The 21,883-nt window shown below is 42.5% G+C and overlaps 1 long non-coding RNA gene across 1 annotated transcript; it reads right to left on the bottom strand.

The window, feature by feature from the left end:
• Window positions 1-5,369: 5,369 nt before the first annotated feature.
• LOC115182214 (uncharacterized) lies at window positions 5,370-6,189 on the bottom strand. Its single transcript, XR_003873682.1, has 2 exons — window positions 6,080-6,189; window positions 5,370-5,562 (listed from the first exon to the last, which is right to left on the bottom strand). It is a non-coding gene; the product is annotated as an uncharacterized LOC115182214 (long non-coding RNA).
• Window positions 6,190-21,883: the final 15,694 nt, after the last annotated feature.

Raw genomic sequence — 21,883 nt, 5'->3', positions numbered from 1 at the left:
TGTGTGTGTGCGCTGGTGCATAGTAAGACTGCTAGATGTAACAAAACTCTTCCCACATTGATCACAGCTATAAGGTTTCTCTCCTGTGTGTGTCCTCTGGTGTGTTTTCAGGCTGCTAGATGTAACAAAACTCTTCTCACATTGATCACAGCTATAAGGCTTCTCTCCTGTGTGTGTTCTCTGGTGTGATTTTAAATGCCTTGAGGAAACAAAACTCTTTCCACAGTTAGAGCAGTGGTAAGGTTTTTCTCCTGTATGGATTCTCTGATGTATTTTAAGATCTGCTAAAAAGATGAATCTCTTCCCACAGTCAGAGCAGCAATGAGGTTTCTCTCCAGTGTGTATTTTCAGGTGTGCTATCAGGTTGCCTGAGTGAGAAAAATTCTTCCCACATTGATTACAGCTATAAGGCTTCTCTCCTGTGTGTGTTCTCTGGTGTGATGTTAAATTTCCTGAGATAACAAAACTCTTTCCACAGTCAGAGCACTGGTAAGGTCTCTCTCCTGTGTGTGTTCTCTGGTGTATGGTCAGACGGCTAGATGTAACAAAACTCTTCCCACAATGATCACAGCTATAAGGCTTCTCTCCTGTGTGTTGTCTCTGGTGTATAGTCAGATGGCTAGATGAAGTAAAACTCTTCCCACACTGATCACAGCTGTAAGATTTCTCTCCAGTTTGTATTCTCTGGTGTATTTTTAGTGAATCTGATCTTAAATAACTCTTCCCACAGTCAGAGCAGTGGTGAGATTTCTTCCCTGTGGGTTTCCGCAGGTGTTTCTTGAGGTGTTCTGATCTGGAGAGACTCTTCTCTGCCTCGTCAACTTCATGATGTTGTTGAGGCTCCCCAGAGGATCCACGATAGTCCCGTCTCTCTCCTGTGTGAACAACAAAGTCAGACAGATGGTTAAAGGCCCATAACAGCAGAAATCCACTGTATCTTTCAGCTAAAGGGTGAACCCCATGATGTTGTACAACAATTTACATCCTTAATGAATGTTTAAATGCCTTTACAAACTTAATTGACTATTGTCTTAAGACAGTCAAGTGATCAAAAACAGCCATATTTTGTCTTATTCTTTTCACATTAGTAGTAATTATGATGTATGATTCTAGGTTAGAAATAAGTTATTAAAGTTCCTGAAACCCTAAGCAGTGTGCCAGATCACTTTCGGTTTCCAATATAGGGCCCTTTCTGTGTTTGCAAACATTGCCACAAGAGAGCGATGCGTATGCAATCTGGTTGTAGAAACGCCTCCCTGCTAATGAGGAAACCGCTAGTTATGGATGTAGTATATCTGGTAATGAGGAAACCACTAGTTATGGATGTAGTATATCTGCTAATGAGGAAACCACTAGTTATGGATGTAGTATATCTGCTAATGAGGAAACCACTAGTTATGGATGTAGTATATCTGGTAATGAGGAAACCACTAGTTATGGATGTAGTATATCTGCTAATGAGGAAACCACTAGTTATGGATGTAGTATATCTGCTAATGAGGAAACCACTAGTTATGGATGTAGTATATCTGGTAATGAGGAAACCACTAGTTATGGATGTAGTATATCTGGTAATGAGGAAACCACTAGTTATGGATGTAGTATATCTGCTAATGAGGAAACCACTAGTTATGGATGTAGTATATCTGGTAATGAGGAAACCACTAGTTATGGATGTAGTATATCTGGTAATGAGGAAACCACTAGTTATGGATGTAGTATATCTGGTAATGAGGAAACCACTAGTTATGGATGTAGTATATCTGGTAATGAGGAAACCACTAGTTATGGATGTAGTATATCTGCTAATGAGGAAACCACTAGTTATGGATGTAGTATATCTGCTAATGAGGAAATCACTAGTTATGGATGTAGTATATCTGGTAATGAGGAAACCACTAGTTATGGATGTAGTATATCTGGTAATGAGGAAACCACTAGTTATGGATGTAGTATATCTGCTAATGAGGAAACCACTAGTTATGGATGTAGTATATCTGCTAATGAGGAAACCACTAGTTATGGATGTAGTATATCTGGTAATGAGGAAACCACTAGTTATGGATGTAGTATATCTGGTAATGAGGAAACCACTAGTTATGGATGTAGTATATCTGGTAATGAGGAAACCACTAGTTATGGATGTAGTATATCTGGTAATGAGGAAACCACTAGTTATGGATGTAGTATATCTGGTAATGAGGAAACCACTAGTTATGGATGTAGTATATCTGGTAATGAGGAAACCACTAGTTATGGATGTAGTATATCTGCATGGAGCAAAAATGATGAGCAAAGATTTTGGTTTTTCACAATGTATTCTGAATATTACTACACATTATCAGCTCAAAATCGTAGGCTGCCAGCAAAAATAGCCTCCATTTCCAGGTTGCTTATGAGTACATTTAACTTTTGGATTATAATTGTAAGGCTCGTTAGAATGTATAATGTTTGTGTCATTGTCACAAATCAACTGGTTTATACTTTAAAAAATACTTTAACTTCAGCCAGCAAAATGCTCTTTGGCTAGCTTTAATTACTTTAAGTCTTTGGCTAGCTTTAACTACTTTAAGTCTTTGGCTAGCTTTGCAACCAGCCTATCAATGAGCGTTAGCATTCAAGCTAATATAAATAATTTACAAGCAACTGCAGATTTCCCTTTTAACACCAAACATCAGTTCAACAACTGCAGAGTTTATGCTTCTGTTTTTAAAAAGTACTTACTGGTGTTAATCAGGGCCGCATCAAAAATAAGTATTTTGCAAATATCACAACCATAGCGACTGTTCAAGTAATAATCAAAACAACAACAACGGTTGCCTATGACAACCGCAATTTTTTTTAATTTTATTTATAACTAATAACCGCATTAGTGGCGAAAAGGTGGCAGAGCTACAACGGTGTTTGTCAGACTAGCAGTGTTTGTCCCGAAAATCTGTCTTCTCAAGTAAACGTCTGTAGCCTCCAAACAGTTTGGGCTACACACTGATATGGTAAGTCTAAAACTTATATACACACACACACTACCGGTCAAAAGTTTTATATACACTGCTCAAAAAAATAAAGGGAACACTAAAATAACACATCCTAGATCTGAATTAATGAAATAATCTTATTAAATACTTTTTTCTTTACATAGTTGAATGTGCTGACAACAAAATCACACAAAAATAATCAATGTAAATCCAATTTATCAACCCATGGAGGTCTGGATTTGGAGTCACACTCAAAATGAAAGTGGAAAACCACACTACAGGCTGATCCAACTTTGATGTAATGTCCTTAAAACAAGTCAAAATGAGGCTCAGTAGTGTGTGTGGCCTCCACGTGCCTGTATGACCTCCCTACAACGCCTGGGCATGCTCCTGATGAGGTGGCGGATGGTCTCCTGAGGGATCTCCTCCCAGACCAGGACTAAAGCATCCGCCAACTCCTGGACAGTCTGTGGTGCAACGTGGCGTTGGTGGATGGAGCGAGACATGATGTCCAAGATGTGCTCAATTGGATTCAGGTCTGGGGAACGGGCGGGCCAGTCCATAGCATCAATGTCTTCCTCTTGCAGGAACTGCTGACACACTCCAGCCACATGAGGTCTAGCATTGTCTTGCATTAGGAGGAACCCAAGGCCAACTGCACCAGCATATGGTCTCACAAGGGGTCTGAGGATCTCATCTCGGTACCTAATGGCAGTCAGGCTACCTCTGGCGAGAACATGGATGGCTGTGCGGCCCTCCAAAGAAATGCCACCCCACACCATGACTGACCCACCGCCAAACCGGTCATGCTGGAGGATGTTGCAGGCAGCAAAACGTTCTCCACGGCGTCTCCAGACTCTGTCACGTCTGTCACATGTGCTCAGTGTGAACCTGCTTTCATCTGTGAAGAGCACAGGGCGCCAGTGGCGAATTTGCCAATCTTGGTGTTCTCTGGCAAATGCCAAACGTCCTGCACGGTGTTGGGCTGTAAGCACAACCCCTACCTGTGGACGTCGGGCCCTCATACCACCCTAATGGAGTCTGTTTCTGACCGTTTGAGCAGACACATGCACATTTGTGGCCTGCTGGAGGTTATTTTGCAGGGCTCTGGCAGTGCTCCTCCTGCTCCTCCTTGCACAAAGGCGGAAGTAGCGGTCCTGCTGCTGGGTTGTTGCCCTCCTACGGCCTCCTCCACGTCTCCTGGTAGCGCCTCCATGCTCTGGACACTACGCTGACAGACACAGCAAACCTTCTTGCAACAGCTCTCATTGATGTGCCATCCTGGATGAGCTGCACTACCTGAGCCACTTGTGTGGGTTGTAGACGCCGTCTCATGCTACCACTAGAGTGAAAGCACCGCCAGCATTCAAAAGTGACCAAAACATCAGCCAGGAAGCATAGGAAGTGGTCTGTGGTCACCACCTGCAGAACCACTCCTTTATTGGGGGTGTCTTGCTAATTGCCTATAATTTCCACCTGATGTCTATTCCATTTGCACAACAGCATGTGAAATTTATTGTCAATCAGTGTTGCTTCCTAAGTGGACAGTTTGATTTCACAGAAGTGTGATTGACTTGGAGTTACATTGTGTTGTTTAAGTGTTCACTTTATTTTTTTGAGCATATATACACACATATACATACAGTGGCAAGAAAAAGTATGTGAACCCTTTGGAATTACCTGGATTTCTGCTTAAATTGGTGATAGAATTTGATCTGATCTTCATGTAGGTCACAACAATAGACAAACAGTCTGCTTAAACTGATAACACACAAACAATTATAAGTGTCCATGTCTTCATTGAACACACCATGTAAACATTCACAGTGCAGGGTGGGAAAAGTATGTGAACCCTTGGATTTAATAACTGGTTGAACCTCCTTTGGCAGCAATAACCTCAACCAAACGTTTTCTGTAGTTGTAGATCAAACCTGCACAACGGTCAGGACGAATTTTGGACCATTCCTCTTTACAAAACTGTTTAAATTCAGGAATATTCTTGGAATATATAGAACGAACCTCTGCGTAACGTAAACTACCTGTTTCCTTTAACCTGAGAATGAACACTGTTGCACACAGCTCTAGCAAGATGGCTGTTTGTCATTACAAAGGGCATTCACATACTGCTGGAAAGCCCAGCTCATTGGCTATCTAGCTAGTTATATTTCAAAACGATAGGTGGTCATTGGACCAAGACACTGTCAATCAAGTGAACACAGCTCGTCTCATTGGTGCGTAATGATGGTTGACCTTCATGGTATAATTGACGTGTTGTGTAGCCAATATGTAATGTAGAATGATGAAACAAGTTTGGTTGTCTTCTAGAGTGTCTGGGCACAGAAACTGAACTTGACCGGGTTAAACAACGTTTAGCAGATTAGATTTCATAAATAGTTTTGTTGCAAGTTGAAAGAGTCGGGAATTCATGCAAAACACTGTATATAAAAATGGATCGTGTTTGGATATAAAACTACTACCACATTTTATCTCTGGGACCCTCAGGATGACAAATCAGAGCAAGATTACTGAATAGAAGTACATTATTTACCTTCAGAGCAGCAACTGTCCAGATTTCGGGACATTGATCCTGTAGAAGTAAAAATAAAGCCACAATCAATCAACCAACCAACCAATCTGCAGTTCAAACAATAACAAAGATATCATTCTGCTACTGTTTTGGTAATAAGATGATGGATGGGTCTGGAGAAATGTAACTACTCTCAAATTCATAGACAGGCCTACGGATGCAAGGACTGACCATCCATGATATCAACATTCTCGTTTTAACCATGTTTTGAGGCTATACAGTGTTGGTTTACATATACCACAAACACTTGACGTGCCTTATTGCTATTATAAACTGGTTACCAACGTAATTAGAGCAGTAAAAATAAAATGTTTCGTCATACCCGTGGTATACGGTCTGATATACCACGGCTGTCAGTCAATCAGCATTCAGGGCTGGAACCACACAGTTTATAATCTTCAAGAATCAATGACTATATATAAATAATTTAAAAAGCAACTGCAGATTTTCCTTTTAAAACCACACATCAGTTCAACAACTGCAGAGTTTATGCCTCTGTTTTTAAGACAGTACTTACTAGTATTAATCAGCGCCCGGTTTCCCAAAACCATTTCACAGCTAACTTCATCTTTAGAACCATTGGATGCCTTAAGATAACTTTGGGAAACGGGGCCCAGATATCCAGTTTCCTCCTCTTCTTCCTCCTCTTCTTTCGATGTGACAGTCATCTCCCCCTCATCCTCTTTCAATCCAAAAACTGCATCCTCCTCTTTCTCCTCCTCCTCTTCTTTTACTGTAACATCCTCCTCCTCTTTCACTCTGAACGCGTCTTCCTCTTCTTTCACTGAAACGTCTTTCTCTTCTTCTTTCACGGTAACAGCCTCACCCTCTACTTGTTGTTGTATTGTAACAGCCTCCTCTTCCTCCTCCTCTTTCACAAGAGCTTCTTTCTCCGTCCAGCAGACCTGCTCTTCTTTAGCAGGAGGAGAGTAGCTTAGTGAGCTCATTGTCGGAGATGTTAGCTAGCTAGGCTAATGCTAACTTAACCAGCCCGCTAGCTGACTAATAACAACACTGTAAATATGAAATTAAAACGGATAACTAACTAGACGACAGAAGTGGGTTTAAAACACAGTGGCTAATATACACTAAAGCGTCTAAAGAGCTTTATTGGTTCGTCTATGTTGTCTAGCAAGCTACCGAGGTGGCTGACTAACTGTTGTTGTTGTTGAAAGAAGCGTTCCGTCCACTACATTATACGTCACACTAGCGGCATTGACTTAAAATCCACATTGCTTTTTGTTGACTGGAGTGGGAGTGGGTAACGCAGTTGAGCAAAATGTATATTTTATTTTCTGACAACACGTTGAAGGTTAGGAAGCTTGAGTTTTTGCGTTACTACATATTTATTAACTTATTTCCGGATATCTTCTAAACTACCTACAATGCAATATGTCGCAATGTCAGATTGATCTACTCTGTACTACGAGTTCCGGTGAAACTCAGGTTTTCATCGGCAGCTTTTCTTGTTACGGACCTTAATTTATAAGCATAATTTTATATATGTATATTATATATATTATATATGAAGTAATCGGGACATATTGTTTAAAAATACTTCTTTGTTTTTAGAATATTGGTTCCTAAATAATATCCTATTGGTGAGCCAACTTGTAAATGCAGAGGGTCTTTTACTTAATTATAAGGAATTCTGATCACTTCACAAGGTCCCTGTAACACCTAAACATTTTACAATCATTTTAGCTGCCATTCCCTCAGGCGTTGCTTTATTATTCAGGAACGTGTCAAGACCTGACCCTCAGAACATACCTATGATTACCCCTGTTGACTCATCAGTAGGAAAGATTTGTTGTTCTTTTAGTCCATTCAACAACAATAGATCTATACATGCCTTGTTTCAACAGGATGTTGTGTCTATTCCTTATGTCATGTTGGTCTATTCAACAACAATAGATCTACAGGAACCTTGTTTCAACAGGATGGTGTGTCTATGCCTTGTCATGTCAGTCCATTGAACAACAATAGAGCTATAGGAACCTTGTTTCAACAGGATGTTGTGTCTATGCCTTGTCATGCATTATTGGAATGTTTTTATTGATGATAATGTCTGTTGGAAAAAGTTTGGATGTTGCCACACACATACCTACTTATTAACAAAATTCAGGAAGTTTCTTTTTAAATTATTCATAAATATTATCCTGACAACCCCTATATGAAGATGTAAAAAAAAAAAAATGAAATGGTACCTTTTGTAATGACCACCCAGAAACAGTGTTGCATCTTTTTTGGCAATGTATTCATGTAAGAATCTGCGGCAAGACATCAGTAGATTTATAAATGAACACATTTATGAAGATTTTACACTATTGTGGAGAGATGTACTGCTTGGATTCTTTATTTATGATAGAAATAAATTGAAAAATTGAATGTAATTAATTTCATTATTCTTTTGGCCAAATTTCATATTCACAAATGTAAATTTACAAACAAAACACCACATTTTATTACTTTGCAAAATGAAATGTAACTATATTTTAAGACAATTAAATACTCGGCCTGTTCGAACGATAAATGCGTTTGTGTCCATTAAGGTCCTTGTGTAACGTGATATTGTACCCCCCCCCCCCCCCCAGTCACGCCCCCAGCCCCGCCCCTTGCAAAATGTTCTTTGTATATTCTTTATACAAACCTGTTGTTCTTGTACTTTTTGTATTGATTTGTTGTTAATAAAAATCATAGTTTCTTCAACAACAACATCGGTAGTTTGTTAGCCAATGTAGCCCAAACATTCAAGCTTTAGGTGTATTTTGGTCCGTGTGTTTTTAACATACTTGTTTCGTATAGCAACTTGCCCCATTTAATTTAATATTTACGTTGTTAATCAGGTTAGTAGCTAGCTGGATTGCTAAATTAGCTTAGCACCAGGCTAGCCGTTAATGTTAACGAGCTAACATCCCTGACCATGAGCTCACTAAGCTACTCCCCCCCCCCCCGCTAAAGAAGAAGAGGAGGAGGATGTTACAGTAAAAGGAGAGGAAGAACGTCCGTCTGGGCCGGCAGCCTTGCGAGGGTTAACGCGCTTAAATGTCTTACTCAAATGCCATAATGACATTATAATGAATACAGTATGTGTCGATATGACAGCAGTCAAATATAGTCAGTTATTGTCAGCTCGTGCTTACATGGTACATGGTGTTCATGCAACGACATCGGTTGGAGCATGTCCATGTCACCTGAACAACGACATCGGTTGGAGCATGTCCATGTCACCTGAACAACGGCATCGGTTGGAGCATGTCCATGTCACCTGAACGACGACATCGGTTGGAGCATGTCCATGTCACCCGAACGAAGACATCGGTTGGAGCACGTCCATCTCACCTGAACGACGACATCGGTTGGAGCACGTCCATGTCACCTGAACGATGACATCGGTTGGAGCACGTCCATGTCACCTGAACGAAGACATCGGTTGGAGCACGTCCATGTCACCTGAACAAAGACATCGGTTGGAGCACGTCCATGTCACCTGAACGAAGACATCGGTTGGAGCATGTCCATGTCACATAAACAACGACATCGGTTGGAGCACGTCCATGTCACATAAACAATGAAAGCTTGTGAGTGCATTGCTGAGTGATGACATTTTATGCTGATAATAGTTCCGTAACATTGTCACCATCTTGTTCTGTCCAAACGGTGCCCTCTCTTCCTGTCTCACCGTTTTCATTTGGTCGTGGCGCAGGCTTCTGCTCATTTTATGCTGATAATAGTTCCGTAACATTGTCACCATCTTTGTTCTGTCCAAATGGTGCCCTCTCTTCCTGTCTCACCGTTTTCATTTGGTCGTGGCGCAGGCATCTGCTCATTTTATGCTGATAATAGTTCCGTAACATTGTCACCATCTTTGTTCTGTCCAAATGGTGCCGTCTCGTCCTCTCTTCCTGTCTCACCGTTGTTATTTGGTCGTGGCACAGGCATCTGCTCAGTGCTACTCACCTTTCTGCCTCTCAGAGGTGTAGGTCAGAGGTTAAGAATCAGAAGAATAATCATCAGAGATGGCTTGATTCATTTCTTCCCCGCCATCCGAGTAGTTTTCGTTCAGATTTGGTAAGTTAGACACACTCTCACTGTGGACTCCAAGTAGACCAGAGTAGACTGATAGGACTGCTGTTCTTCATTCACAATTGGTGATTAAATAATTATCTTCCCCTCACTCATCAACTCACCCGTTCTCCCCCTTTCTCCCCCACCATACTTTACCTCAGTCATTTAATCCGTTGTTCTACGTCTGAATAGAGGTTAGGTTCAGTTTGGAAGAAATGATTGGGGATGATTATCAACTAGTCACGTCCCTTTAACCTGTCAGGAGAAGGAGAGGAGCTATTGATTACCACCAGTAAGTACTACCTGAATAACAGGAACCTCTGTTAGCCCAATAATGGACTTTAACCTGTCAGGAGAAGGGGAGGAGCTATTGATTACCACCAGTAAGTACTACCTGAATAACAGGAACCTCTGTTAGCCCAATAATGGTCTTTAACCTGTCAGGAGAAGGAGAGGAGCTATTGATTACCACCAGTAAGTACTACATTTACATAAGTATTCAGACCCTTTACTCAGTATTTTGTTGAAGCACCTTTGGCAGCGATTACAGCCTCGAGTCTTCTTGGGTATGCCGCTACAAGCTTGGCACACCTGTATTTGTAGAGTTTCTCCCATTCTTCTCTGCACATCCTCTCAAGCTCTGTCAGGTTGGATGGGGAGCGTCACTGCACAGCTATTTTCAGATCTCTCCAGAGGTGTTTGATCGGGTTCAAGTCCGGGCTCTGTCTGGGCCACTCAAGGACATTCAGAGACTTGTCCCGAAGCCACTCCTGGGTTGTCTTGGCTGTGTGCTTAGGGTCGTTGTCCTGTTGGAAAGATGAACCTTCACCCCAGTCTGAGGTCCTGAGCGCTCTGGAGCAGGTTTTCATCAAGGATCTCTCTGTACTTTGCTCCGTTCACCTTTCCCTCGATCCTGACTAGTCTCCCAGTCCCTGCCTCTGAAAAACATCCCCATAGCATGATGCTGCCACCACCATGCTTCACCGCAGTGATGGTGCCAGGTTTCCTCCAGACGTGACGCTTGGCATTCAGGCCAAAGAGTTCAATCTTAGTTTCATCAGACCAGAGAATCTTGTTTCTCATGGTCTGAGAGTCCTTTAGGTTCCTTTTGGCAAACTCCAAGCGGGCTGTCATGTGTCTTTAACTAAGAAGTGGCTTCCATTTGGCCACTCTACCATAAAGGCCCGATTGGTGGACTGCTGCAGAGATGGTTGTCCTTCTGTAAGATTCTCCCATCTTCACAGAGGAACTCTGTCAGAGTGACCATTGGGTTCTTGGTCACCTCCCTGACAAAGGCCCTTCTCCGATTGGTCAGTTTGGCCGGGCGGCCAGCTCTAGGAAGAATCTTGGTGGTTCCAAACTAATTCCATTTAAGAATGATGGAGGCCACTGTGGTCTTTGATACCTTCAATGCTGCCGAAATGCTTTGGTACCCTTCCCCAAATCTATGCCTCGACACAATCCTGTCTCAGAGCTCTATGGACAATTCCTTCAACCTCATGGCTTGGTTTTTGCACTGTCAACTGTGGGGCCTTGTATAGACAATGAAGTTGTAGAAACATCTCAAGGATGATCAGTGAAAACAGGATGCATCAAAACTCAATTTTGAGTCTCATAGCAAAGTGTCGGAATACTTACAGTACCAGTCAAAAGTTTGAACACACCTACTCGTTGCAGGGTTTTTCTTTATTTTTACTATTTTCTACATTGTAGAATATTAGTGAAGACATCAAAACTATGAAATAACACATATGGAATCATGTAGTAACCAAAAAACGAAACTAATCAAAATATATTTTATATTTCAGATTCTTCAAAGTAGCCACCTTTTGCCATGATAACAGCTTTGCACACTCTTGGCATTGTTGGTAGAGAGGTAGTTCTGTAGTTGTATACAGCCAGACTGGAAGGGTTCATGCAGATTGTTGGTAGAGAGGTAGTTCTGTAGTTGTATCTAGCCAGACTGGAAGGGTTCATGCAGATTGTTGGTAGAGAGGTAGTTCTGTAGTATTTAGTCAGACTAGAAGGGTTCATGCAGGTTGTTGGTAGAGAGGTAGTTCTGTAGTTGTATACAGTCAGACTAGAAGGGTTCATGCAGAGTGTTGGTAGAGAGGTAGTTCTGTAGTATCTAGCCAGACTAGAAGGGTTCATGCAGAGTGTTGGTAGAGAGGTAGTTCTGTAGTTGTATACAGCCAGACTAGAAGGGTTCATGCAGGTTGTTGGTAGAGAGGTAGTTCTGTCGTATCTAGCCAGACTAGAAGGGTTCATGCAGGTTGTTGGTAGAGAGGTAGTTCTGTAGTATCTAGCCAGACTAGAAGGGTTCATGCAGATTGTTGGTAGAGAGGTAGTTCTGTAGTATCTAGCCAGACTAGAAGGGTTCATGCAGATTGTTGGTAGAGAGGTAGTTCTGTAGTATCTACTCAGTCTAGAAGGGTTCATGCAGATTGTTGGTAGAGAGGTAGTTCTGTAGTTGTATACAGCCAGACTAGAAGGGTTCATGCAGAGTGTTGGTAGAGAGGTAGTTCTGTAGTTGTATACAGCCAGACTAGAAGGGTTCATGCAGGTTGTTGGTAGAGAGGTAGTTCTGTAGTATCTAGCCAGACTAGAAGGGTTCATGCAGGTTGTTGGTAGAGAGGTAGTTCTGTAGTATCTAGCCAGACTAGAAGGGTTCATGCAGATTGTTGGTAGAGAGGTAGTTCTGTAGTATCTAGCCAGACTGGAAGGGTTCATGCAGGTTGTTGGTAGAGAGGTAGTTCTGTAGTTGTATACAGTCAGACTGGAAGGGTTCATGCAGGTTGTTGGTAGAGAGGTAGTTCTGTAGTATCTAGCCAGACTAGAAGGGTTCATGCAGATTGTTCGTAGAGACGTAGTTCTGTAGTATCTAGCCAGACTAGAAGGGTTCATGCAGATTGTTGGTAGAGAGGAAGTTCTGTAGTATCTAGCCAGACTAGAAGGGTTCATGCAGATTGTTGGTAGAGAGGTAGTTCTGTAGTATCTAGTCAGTCTAGAAGGGTTCATGCAGGTTGTTGGTAGAGAGGTAGTTCTGTAGTATCTAGCCAGACTAGAAGGGTTCATGCAGATTGTTGGTAGAGAGGTAGTTCTGTAGTTGTATACAGCCAGACTAGAAGGGTTCATGCAGAGTGTTGGTAGAGAGGTAGTTCTGTAGTTGTATACAGCCAGACTAGAAGGGTTCATGCAGGTTGTTGGTAGAGAGGTAGTTCTGTAGTATCTAGCCAGACTAGAAGGGTTCATGCAGGTTGTTGGTAGAGAGGTAGTTCTGTAGTATCTAGCCAGACTAGAAGGGTTCATGCAGATTGTTGGTAGAGAGGTAGTTCTGTAGTATCTAGCCAGACTGGAAGGGTTCATGCAGGTTGTTGGTAGAGAGGTAGTTCTGTAGTATCTAGCCAGACTAGAAGGGTTCATGCAGAGTGTTGGTAGAGATGTAGTTCTGTAGTATCTAGCCAGACTGGAAGGGTTCATGCAGGTTGTTGGTAGAGAGGTAGTTCTGTAGTTGTATACAGTCAGACTGGAAGGGTTCATGCAGGTTGTTGGTAGAGAGTTAGTTCTGTAGTATCTAGCCAGACTAGAAGGGTTCATGCAGATTGTTCGTAGAGACGTAGTTCTGTAGTATCTAGCCAGACTAGAAGGGTTCATGCAGATTGTTGGTAGAGAGGTAGTTCTGTAGTATCTAGCCAGACTAGAAGGGTTCATGCAGGTTGTTGGTAGAGAGGTAGTTCTGTAGTTGTATACAGTCAGACTAGAAGGGTTCGTGCAGAGTGTTGGTAGAGAAGTAGTTCTGTAGTATCTAGCCAGACTAGAAGGGTTCATGCAGATTGTTGGTAGAGAGGTAGTTCTGTAGTATCTAGCCAGACTGGAAGGGTTCATGCAGGTTGTTGGTAGAGAGGTAGTTCTGTAGTATCTTGTCAGACTAGAAGGGTTCATGCAGATTGTTGGTAGAGAGGTAGTTCTGTAGTATCTAGCCAGACTGGAAGGGTTCACGCAGGTTGTTGGTAGAGAGGTAGTTCTGTAGTATCTAGCCAGACTGGAAGGGTTCATGCAGATTGTTGGTAGAGAGGTAGTTCTGTAGTATCTAGCCAGACTAGAAGGGTTCATGCGGATTGTTGGTAGAGAGGTAGTTCTGTAGTATCTAACCAGACTAGAAGGGTTCATGCAGGTTGTTGGTAGAGAGGTAGTTCTGTAGTTGTATACAGCCAGACTGGAAGGGTTCATGCAGGTTGTTGGTAGAGAGGTAGTTCTGTAGTTGTATACAGTCAGACTGGAAGGGTTCATGCAGGTTGTTGGTAGAGAGGTAGTTATGTAGTATCTAGCCAGACTAGAAGGGTTCATGCAGATTGTTGGTAGAGAAGTAGTTCTGTAGTATCTAGCCAGACTAGAAGGGTTCATGCAGATTGTTGGTAGAGAGGTAGTTCTGTAGTTGTATACAGCCAGACTAGAAGGGTTCATGCAGATTGTTGGTAGAGGCAGTTCTGTAGTATCTAGCCAGACTAGAAGGCTTCATGCAGATTGTTGGTAGAGGCAGTTCTGTAGTATCTAGTCAGACTAGAAGGGTTCATGCAGGTTGTTGGTAGAGAGGTAGTTCTGTAGTATCTAGCCAGACTAGAAGGGTTCATGCAGATTGTTGGTAGAGAGGTAGTTCTGTAGTTGTATAAAGCCAGACTAGAAGGGTTCATGCAGATTGTTGGTAGAGGCAGTTCTGTAGTATACAGCCAGACTAGAAGGGTTCATGCAGATTGTTGGTAGAGGCAGTTCTGTAGTATCTAGCCAGACTGGAAGGGTTCATGCAGGTTGTTGGTAGAGAGGTAGTTCTGTAGTATCTAGCCAGACTAGAAGGGTTCATGCAGATTGTTGGTAGAGAGGTAGTTCTGTAGTATCTAGCCAGACTAGAAGGGTTCATGCAGGTTGTTGGTAGAGAGGTAGTTCTGTAGTATCTAGCCAGACTAGAAGGGTTCATGCAGGTTGTTGGTAGAGAGGTAGTTCTGTAGTTGTATACAGTCAGACTAGAAGGGTTCATGCAGGTTGTTGGTAGAGAGGTAGTTCTGTAGTTGTATACAGTCAGACTAGAAGGGTTCATGCAGGTTGTTGGTAGAGAGGTAGTTCTGTAGTATCTAGCCAGACTAGAAGGGTTCATGCAGGTTGTTGGTAGAGAGGTAGTTCTGTAGTTGTATACAGTCAGACTAGAAGGGTTCGTGCAGAGTGTTGGTAGAGAAGTAGTTCTGTAGTATCTAGCCAGACTAGAAGGGTTCATGCAGATTGTTGGTAGAGAGGTAGTTCTGTAGTATCTAGCCAGACTGGAAGGGTTCATGCAGGTTGTTGGTAGAGAGGTAGTTCTGTAGTATCTTGTCAGACTAGAAGGGTTCATGCAGATTGTTGGTAGAGAGGTAGTTCTGTAGTATCTAGCCAGACTGGAAGGGTTCACGCAGGTTGTTGGTAGAGAGGTAGTTCTGTAGTATCTAGCCAGACTGGAAGGGTTCATGCAGATTGTTGGTAGAGAGGTAGTTCTGTAGTATCTAGCCAGACTAGAAGGGTTCATGCGGATTGTTGGTAGAGAGGTAGTTCTGTAGTATCTAACCAGACTAGAAGGGTTCATGCAGGTTGTTGGTAGAGAGGTAGTTCTGTAGTTGTATACAGCCAGACTGGAAGGGTTCATGCAGGTTGTTGGTAGAGAGGTAGTTCTGTAGTTGTATACAGTCAGACTGGAAGGGTTCATGCAGGTTGTTGGTAGAGAGGTAGTTATGTAGTATCTAGCCAGACTAGAAGGGTTCATGCAGATTGTTGGTAGAGAAGTAGTTCTGTAGTATCTAGCCAGACTAGAAGGGTTCATGCAGATTGTTGGTAGAGAGGTAGTTCTGTAGTTGTATACAGCCAGACTAGAAGGGTTCATGCAGATTGTTGGTAGAGGCAGTTCTGTAGTATCTAGCCAGACTAGAAGGCTTCATGCAGATTGTTGGTAGAGGCAGTTCTGTAGTATCTAGTCAGACTAGAAGGGTTCATGCAGGTTGTTGGTAGAGAGGTAGTTCTGTAGTATCTAGCCAGACTAGAAGGGTTCATGCAGATTGTTGGTAGAGAGGGTAGTTCTGTAGTTGTATAAAGCCAGACTAGAAGGGTTCATGCAGATTGTTGGTAGAGGCAGTTCTGTAGTATACAGCCAGACTAGAAGGGTTCATGCAGATTGTTGGTAGAGGCAGTTCTGTAGTATCTAGCCAGACTGGAAGGGTTCATGCAGGTTGTTGGTAGAGAGGTAGTTCTGTAGTATCTAGCCAGACTAGAAGGGTTCATGCAGATTGTTGGTAGAGAGGTAGTTCTGTAGTATCTAGCCAGACTAGAAGGGTTCATGCAGGTTGTTGGTAGAGAGGTAGTTCTGTAGTATCTAGCCAGACTAGAAGGGTTCATGCAGGTTGTTGGTAGAGAGGTAGTTCTGTAGTTGTATACAGTCAGACTAGAAGGGTTCATGCAGGTTGTTGGTAGAGAGGTAGGTTCTGTAGTTGTATACAGTCAGACTAGAAGGGTTCATGCAGGTTGTTGGTAGAGAGGTAGTTCTGTAGTTATACTAGCCAGACTAGAAGGGTTCATGCAGGTTGTTGGTAGAGAGGTAGTTCTGTAGTATCTAGCCAGACTATAAGGGTTCATGCAGGTTGTTGGTAGAGAGGTAGTTCTGTAGTATCTAGCCAGACTGGAAGGGTTCATGCAGGTTGTTGGTAGAGAGGTAGTTCTGTAGTTTCTAGCCAGACTAGAAGGGTTCATGCAGGTTGTTGGTAGAGAGGTAGTTCTGTAGTATCTAGCCAGACTAGAAGGGTTCATGCAGGTTGTTGGTAGAGAGGTAGTTCTGTAGTATCTAGCCAGACTAGAAGGGTTCATGCAGATTGTTGGTAGAGGTAGTTCTGTAGTATCTAGCCAGACTAGAAGGGTTCATGCAGATTGTTGGTAGAGAGGTAGTTCTGTAGTATCTAGTCAGACTGGAAGGGTTTATGCAGAGTGTTAGTAGAGAGGTAGTTCTGTAGTATCTAGCCAGACGAGAAGGGTTCATGCAGGTTGTTGGTAGAGAGGTAGTTCTGTAGTATCTAGCCAGACTGGAAGGGTTCATGCAGGTTGTTGTAGAGAGGTAGTTCTGTAGTATCTAGCCAGACTAGAAGGGTTCATGCAGATTGTTGGTAGAGAGGTAGTTCTGTAGTATCTATCCAGACTAGAAGGGTTCATGCAGGTTGTTGGTAGAGAGGTAGTTCTGTAGTATCTAGTCAGACTAGAAGGGTTCATGCAGGTTGTTGGTAGAGGTAGTTCTGTAGTATCTAGCCAGACTAGAAGGGTTCATGCAGGTTGTTGGTAGAGAGGTAGTTCTGTAGTATCTAGCCAGACTAGAAGGGTTCATGCAGGTTGTTGGTAGAGGCAGTTCTGTAGTATCTAGTCAGACTGGAAGGGTTTCATGCAGATTGTTGGTAGAGAGGTAGTTCTGTAGTATCTAGCCAGACTAGAAGGGTTCATGCAGGTTGTTGGTAGAGAGGTAGTTCTGTAGTATCTAGTCAGACTAGAAGGGTTCATGCAGGTTGTTGGTAGAGGTAGTTCTGTAGTATCTAGCCAGACTAGAAGGGTTCATGCAGGTTGTTGGTAGAGAGGTAGTTCTGTAGTATCTAGCCAGACTAGAAGGGTTCATGCAGGTTGTTGGTAGAGGCAGTTCTGTAGTATCTAGTCAGACTGGAAGGGTTCATGCAGATTGTTGGTAGAGAGGTAGTTCTGTAGTATCTAGCCAGACTAGAAGGGTTCATGCAGGTTGTTGGTAGAGGCAGTTCTGTAGTATCTAGCCAGACTAGAAGGGTTCATGCAGATTGTTGGTAGAGAGGCAGTTCTGTAGTATCTAGTCAGACTAGAAGGGTTCATGCAGGTTGTTGGTAGAGAGGTAGTTCTGTAGTATCTAGCCAGACTAGAAGGGTTCATGCAGGTTGTTGGTAGAGAGGTAGTTCTGTAATATCTAGGCAGACTAGAAGGGTTCATGCAGATTGTTGGTAGAGAGGTAGTTCTGTAGTATCTAGCCAGACTAGAAGGGTTCATGCAGGTTGTTGGTAGAGAGGTAGTTCTGTAGTATCTAGTCAGACTAGAAGGGTTCATGCAGGTTGTTGGTAGAGAGGTAGTTCTGTAGTATCTAGCCAGACTAGAAGGGTTCATGCAGATTGTTGGTAGAGGTAGTTCTGTAGTATCTAGTCAGACTAGAAGGGTTCATGCAGATTGTTGGTAGAGAGGCAGTTCTGTAGTATCTAGTCAGACTAGAAGGGTTCATGCAGGTTGTTGGTAGAGAGGCAGTTCTGTAGTATCTAGTCAGACTAGAAGGGTTCATGCAGGTTGTTGGTAGAGAGGCAGTTCTGTAGTATCTAGTCAGACTAGAAGGGTTCATGCAGATTGTTGGTAGAGAGGCAGTTCTGTAGTATCTAGCCAGACTAGAAGGGTTCATGCAGGTTGTTGGTAGAGAGGTAGTTCTGTAGTATCTAGCCAGACTAGAAGGGTTCATGTAGGTTGTTGGTAGAGAGGTAGTTCTGTAGTATCTAGCCAGACTAGAAGGGTTCATGCAGATTGTTGGTAGAGGTAGTTCTGTAGTATCTAGCCAGACTAGAAGGGTTCATGCAGATTGTTGGTAGAGGTAGTTCTGTAGTATCTAGTCAGACTAGAAGGGTTCATGCAGGTTGTTGGTAGAGAGGTAGTTCTGTAGTATCTAGTCAGACTAGAAGGGTTCATGCAGGTTGTTGGTAGAGAGGTAGTTCTGTAGTATCTAGTCAGACTAGAAGGGTTCATGCAGGTTGTTGGTAGAGAGGTAGTTCTGTAGTATCTAGTCAGACTAGAAGGGTTCATGCAGGTTGTTGGTAGAGAGGTAGTTCTGTAGTATCTAGCCAGACTAGAAGGGTTCATGCAGGTTGTTGGTAGAGAGGTAGTTCTGTAGTATCTAGCCAGACTAGAAGGGTTCATGCAGATTGTTGGTAGAGAGGTAGTTCTGTAGTATCTAGCCAGACTAGAAGGGTTCATGCAGGTTGTTGGTAGAGAGGTAGTTCTGTAGTATCTAGTCAGACTAGAAGGGTTCATGCAGATTGTTGGTAGAGGTAGTTCTGTAGTATCTAGCCAGACTAGAAGGGTTCATGCAGGTTGTTGGTAGAGAGGTAGTTCTGTAGTATCCAGCCAGACTAGAAGGGTTCATGCAGGTTGTTGGTAGAGAGGTAGTTCTGTAGTATCTAGTCAGACTAGAAGGGTTCATGCAGATTGTTGGTAGAGGTAGTTCTGTAGTATCTAGCCAGACTAGAAGGGTTCATGCAGGTTGTTGGTAGAGAGGTAGTTCTGTAGTATCTAGCCAGACTGGAAGGGTTCATGCAGGTTGTTGGTAGAGAGGTAGTTCTGTAGTATCTAGCCAGACTAGAAGGGTTCATGCAGGTTGTTGGTAGAGAGGTAGTTCTGTAGTATCTAGCCAGACTAGAAGGGTTCATGCAGATTGTTGGTAGAGAGGTAGTTCTGTAGTATCTAGCCAGACTAGAAGGGTTCATGCAGGTTGTTGGTAGAGAGGTAGTTCTGTAGTATCTAGCCAGACTAGAAGGGTTCATGCAGGTTGTTGGTAGAGAGGTAGTTCTGTAGTTGTATACAGTCAGACTAGAAGGGTTCATGCAGGTTGTTGGTAGAGAGGTAGTTCTGTAGTTGTATACAGTCAGACTAGAAGGGTTCATGCAGGTTGTTGGTAGAGAGGTAGTTCTGTAGTATCTAGCCAGTCTAGAAGGGTTCATGCAGGTTGTTGGTAGAGAGTTAGTTCTGTAGTATCTAGCCAGACTAGAAGGGTTCATGCAGGTTGTTGGTAGAGAGGTAGTTCTGTAGTATCTAGCCAGACTAGAAGGGTTCATGCAGGTTGGTGGTAGAGAGGTAGTTCTGTAGTATCTAGCCAGACTAGAAGGGTTCATGCAGGTTGTTGGTAGAGAGGTAGTTCTGTAGTATCTAGCCAGACTAGACGGGTTCATGCAGATTGTTGGTAGAGAGGTAGTTCTGTAGTATCTAGCCAGACTAGAAGGGTTCATGCAGGTTGTTGGTAGAGAGGTTGTTCTGTACTTCAAGGACCTTTGCCAGATCATCATCGTCAATAGTAAAGTCATTGTTGTAAAGTTTATGTAGTCGACATGTCAGCAAGTCGGACACTTTCTATCCCCAAAATGCATCACTCTTTGAAAGGTGGTGACTTGACAACAGTGATTCGCTTGTAACAGCCCATTGCCATAACATGTGCAACTACCTGTCCAGGCATTGTAAGCTCTGTCAGGTGTCAGCAACGTCTGAGCAGATGAACACTGCCGAAGACTGCAGGTGGGGGCATTTAAAGAGCTAGCCCCACCCCTCTCAGGTGAATGAGGTGGACTGAGGTGTGGCAACCAATAATGCTGTGTTTGCAAATACCAGTTGGATGGCCGTTCAAGTGGACTTTTCCCAGTCGTATGTGGTAAATTCCCACTTGGTTATGAATGCAGCGTACTGATAACTAACCCCAGATTTATCATTGGCGTTGTTTCCAATGGGAGCAAAGTTGTATCGTGCTTCACATTCATCACACATGACATAGCTATCATCCTCTTTTACCACTTCAGCAAATCTTTCCCAAACATTACTTTTGTGACCCTCCCTCCTCTTTATTTTCAACTCTCCATTTCGCAGTTTTTCTTAATAAATTAAACAAACAATTATCTGTTCATTTCACTGAATGACAAAATAGTAGGATAGTATGTTTTAAATTGTCATGACGTCTAATCAATCTAATAAGTATCTAATGAAATAGATGGGGGGGAAAACGTTCTGAAAATGAAATAAACGTATGACACCAGTCTGCAGATGACGATGTGCTTCTTTGAGGCGACGCTACCAGCGTGACGTGTAATCTAGAAGACGGGACGCTTCTTCAACAACAGCAGCTAGTCAGCCACCTCCGTAGCAACTGACATTATATTGTCAAGATTGGAGTTCAATCCTTAACTAGGTCTTAATTTTGTTAAACATTTTATTAATTAAGCAGACACAGCTCCACTTACATTAGTGTGTGCATACATTTTCGTACTGGTCCCCCGCGGGTATCAAACCAACAACCCTCGCGTTGCGTGCGCCATGCTTTACCAACTGAGCTACACGGAACTATTCTAACAGTATGTATTCATAATGTACATATTCACATGTAGCTACAGGTCTGCATTAAACTATTCTAACAGTATGTATTCATAATGTACATATTCACATGAAGCTACAGGTCTGCATTAAACTATTCTAACAGTAAGTATTCATAATGTTCATATTCACATGTAGCTACAGGTCTGCATTAAACTATTATAACAGTATGTATTCATAATGTACATATTCACATGTAGCTACAGGTCTGCATTAAACTATTCTAACAGTATGTATTCATAATGTACATATTCACATGAAGCTACAGGTCTGCATTAAACTATTCTAACAGTATGTATTCATAATGTACATATTCACATGAAGCTACAGGTCTGCATTAAACTATTCTAACAGTATGTATTCATAATGTACATATTCACATGAAGCTACAGGTCTGCATTAAACTATTCTAACAGTATGTATTCATAATGTACATATTCACATGTAGCTACAGGTCTGCATAGACGAACGTTTTGGCTGTAAGAAGTCAGACAAAACATATTTGCTCATCTTTAAATGAATAAACAATGTAGTGAATATTTTTTCTAATCTGCGTTACCCATTCCAGTCAGCTGACGGCGATATGCGTCTTCAGATGGTGACGTCATATCTAGTGGACTAATCGACACCGGATGCTGTTTCAACAACACGGATACTGACTCATTCAACCACCTCCGTAGCCTGGTAGCCAACATACAACCGAAAACAAGCTCTTTGGACCATTTTTCTGTATGTTGATCTCGGTGTTTTTAACACAATCCTCTTTACGTATCTACTATTTAACTTAAAGTAATTTGCTTGTTAAATTTACAAATGTGTTGATTATACTAAGTCTAGCACTAAGCTTATCGCTAATGCTAGCTAGCCCGACCATGAGGTCACTAAGCTACTCGCCTCCTTCTAAAGAAGAGGTCTGCTGGACGGAGAAAGAAGCTCTGGGGCTGAACGTTGTCATGAACGAAGAGGAGGAGGATGTTACAGTAAAAGGAGAGGAAGAAGCTTTCAGAATGAAAGAGGAAGAAGAAGAGGCTATCAGTATCACATTGAAAGAAGAGGATGTTACAGTGAAAGA

The sequence above is a fragment of the Salmo trutta genome, unplaced genomic scaffold, assembly GCF_901001165.1.
Source record: "Salmo trutta unplaced genomic scaffold, fSalTru1.1, whole genome shotgun sequence".
Taxonomy (NCBI): domain Eukaryota; kingdom Metazoa; phylum Chordata; class Actinopteri; order Salmoniformes; family Salmonidae; genus Salmo; species Salmo trutta.
This window is presented reverse-complemented; position numbering and strand designations above follow the sequence as displayed.